Source organism: Lactuca virosa, chromosome 8 (genome assembly GCF_052849685.1).
Source record: "Lactuca virosa cultivar CGN04683 chromosome 8, Lactuca_virosa_CGN04683_v6, whole genome shotgun sequence".
Classification (NCBI taxonomy): domain Eukaryota; kingdom Viridiplantae; phylum Streptophyta; class Magnoliopsida; order Asterales; family Asteraceae; genus Lactuca; species Lactuca virosa.
In genome coordinates, this window is record NC_136433.1 from 366,333,988 (window position 1) to 366,337,703 (window position 3,716).

Sequence of the window (3,716 nt, forward strand, 5' to 3'; positions counted from 1 at the left end):
ATACTAGACAGAGAATACTATACAAAGGATACTATACAAAGAATACTGTACATAGAATGCTATTACTATAATAAGTATACTATAACAAGATTCAGAGATAACATAATGTGAGATACTACTTCGTGACACATCGAACATTTCGTTATGTCACGTTTTGTAACCAGAATCTCCTGGAGGGAGAGCGTGAGTTTGCGTATAGATCTATACTGCATTGACTATCCTACACCTTGATGTTCGCTACAGTGGGACTTGCAAGTCTACGGGTGCCAAATGTCATTTCTTCCGACGTCTTTCATCGTCGTGTTATAGTCGGTTTAGTATGGTAACAATCTTATCACATTTTGCCTTAACTAAACCATTGGTTTTAAGGTAGTTATTACTTCAGTAGTTAATACAAATAATACTGCAGTTCACATACATTTTTCCCATTATATTCAAATTGTGATCTTCTCACATAAAGGGTAATATAAAACTATATTTTGGTAACGATGGTCATATTTGGGAAAAGCTTCTACTTTTACAGAGAAGCAAACATACAAAACAGTCAGGTCTTGGTAGAAGACTGCTTTTTATACTAGTAGAAAATATAGGATTTTCTAGGAGTTTTTCAAACACATAGAAACATTTACATTGAATATTCACAAACATTTTCATCAAACTTATTCAAACATTGACACTAAATACTGATGAACTCACCAGCTTAAATGCTGATCTACGCTTTCAAAATAACTTGTATTCTCAGGTCATCAGTAGACAGGTACCGATGACCAGGTTTTGAGAAGACGGAGCATGTTCAAGACTCGTCTTTTATTTTGATTATTCATTTTTGGTGTCTTTTTACTATTAAAGAACACACTTGTATGAAATTATACTATTAATGCAATGGATGATGTTATTGCTTATTTACTACTTTGCATTGTTATGATACTGTACATGACGTCCTCCACCCCCGAACATTTCCGCCGTTCCGGTTTTGGGGTGTGACAGATTGGTATCAGAGCATTGTTTATAGTGAATCGAGTATATCAACCCATAAAAGATATACAAACTATAAACACAACGGGATTAAAATATTCTGACCAAGAGTTTATACTTTTAAGTACTAAAATAATTAACTAGAAGTATACATAATTATATACCTACATACTTACTATAGAACAGTGTCATACAAGAACATAACAAAAGTATTACGATTGTTGAACATCACAAGTAAGCTTGGGGATGTATGGTCAGTTCTGGGAATGACATAGCCTGATCAACTATGTTGGTCCGAGAAGTGATTAGCATATGCCCAAGGATGTTTGGGATGTTGCAACAAGTCTAAAAACTTACCAACACTACTACAATGATAACATTAGAACATAACATAAACCTAAAATACTATAGGAGTATTTTGTGTTACTATAATTACTTATTTGAGAACTAAACAGGTCTTTATTAGTATGTCAATATTTGCTGAGTGGATACACTACGATTATATGTAACTAGGGTGTCATAGACTTAGAAACTGTGATCTTTGCTTTACTTCATGTTCCTTGTTTGGTTGTGGACTTAGAGTTAGGATCACTTATTCGAAGGTCTATCCTGTTTTGGTTACATATGACTGGTATGCACTATGCAAATGTTGGAGTAACTGATAAGGATCATCTTATAATTATCTTAGTTAGTACGTCTATTAACTATTTATTTTACCCCTACTTCTCGCATAGATAACATGGCTGGATTCCATATCCCCGGAGACCCGTACTTCGCAAATCAGGGCAATGCAGGATGGCTTGATGAAGAACCAGAAGATGATCATCCAATCCCTTTGGATGATCACCTCGCAAAAGGCTTTTTGGATGGTTCTGACTCCGAACCATAAGTCAACAACCTACCTCAAGAAGTTCAAAACCCAAATCTCAACCCCCGACCTGCATTTCAAGGTCCCATACCCTTGTGGGCGACAAACTTGAATCGTTGGAGTGATGAACAGGGTCAACCGTTACCCTTCAATGGAGACCGAAGCTTTTACAATCTCAGCGAAGGAGGCTCAACTGACCGAGTTCTGCCCATTATGGTCCGCAGGATTGCTCGGAATAATGAGCAAGGTAGAGCAGCCATCGACCGAGTCATGGAAATGGACGCTAACTCTGGCGTTAACACGGTCCGCATTCGCCAACTCGAAGAAGCCATGGAAAGGACTAGGAGAACTAATGAGGCTCTGCAGCAACAGCTAGCTGCATCCCGAGCTGAAGTCATAGGACTTCGAGTGCGTCAGAGAGCTCATGAGCGACATCTTCAACACGTAGTACGTCAACTGGCAGATCTGAGGGTTTGCCCGAGGAATACCCGTCGCCAGTAGAAGATGTCTGACTCATATATTCTTTTGGTTTAAGGAATAGCCTTTCGTATCGGTGCTCTATGAAGCACTTTTCTGTAAAATATTCCTGTCATTCAAGTACTTCAACTAGACTTCTAAGTTGTCAAAAATTTTACTACTTCTGATATGATGTAAGACCTACTCTTAGGTCAAATTTTCCCCAAACTTCTTACATCCTTAATATCAATGATATTGGCAGTCAACTAATCTTTTGTAGAAATCTTTGTTCAAATACTTTCATTCTTGTAATTCTAGAACTCTATGGAACTCACACTCTTATCTAGTTGTTGAACTATGGCGATTTAGTTCATGGGACTCATACATAAACTTCACTATTGAATTCTTATCATGGTACTCATCTTTTAAACTTATAGTTGAAAGATGCCTCCTCGTAAGTCAACAAGGCGTAATCCTCCGATTACTCCAACTCAAACACCACCTCCTCCATAATTTGATACAGCATCTCTTAATGTTGCGGTAGCTGCGGCTGTTGCTACAGCCATGGCACAATACCAAAACAACCAGGGTAGTAGTGGAGGTGGAACAGTCGTTCATTCCACACTAGGTAATGTCGTTGTGCGCTCGCGAGAGTGCTCTTATAAAGGCTTCACCAACTGTAAACCCCGAGTCTTCAATGGAATCGGTGGAATCATTGCTCTGTTGCAATGGTTTGAGAAAACGGAATCGATCTTTGAGATCTGTTCCTGTACTGAAGGAACCAAAGTCAAATTTTGCTGCACGCACCTTCAGTGATAGAGCCCTGATGTGGTAGAATAGCCATGTCAAGTCACTAACTTTAATAGTGGCAAATGCTATGGGCTGGGACACTCTTAAAGGGCTGATGATTGAAGAGTACTGCCTGAGGGGCGAGGTTCAAAAACTGGAACAAGAACTCTGGAGCCTGACCATGAAGGGCTCCAACATAGTGGCATACACTGCCAAATTCAGTGATCTGGTTGCACTATGTCCCAATATGGTTCCCACTGAGGGGAAGAAGATTGAGAGGTACATTTGGGGGCTGGTGCCTCCATTTCAGGGGAATGTATTAGCTTCAAACCCCACTACTTTCGATAGTGCCAAGTGATTGGCACAACGACTTATTGATCACGGAGTCCCTACCCCGTCAACAACAACAACCCTAGCCATCTCAGAACCATCCAAGGCCGCCGACAACAAGCGGAAATTTATGGATGACAAGAAAAAACAAAAAGCTGCCAAGAAGCAGCAAGTTGTGGCTGTTCATGTCGCGATTGCACCTGCTGCTACTGTGCCGAGGAAGCAGTATACTGGAAATCTGCCCAAGTGCAACAAGTGCACTTTCCATCATAATGGTGCCTGTCGGGAAATGCAGTGC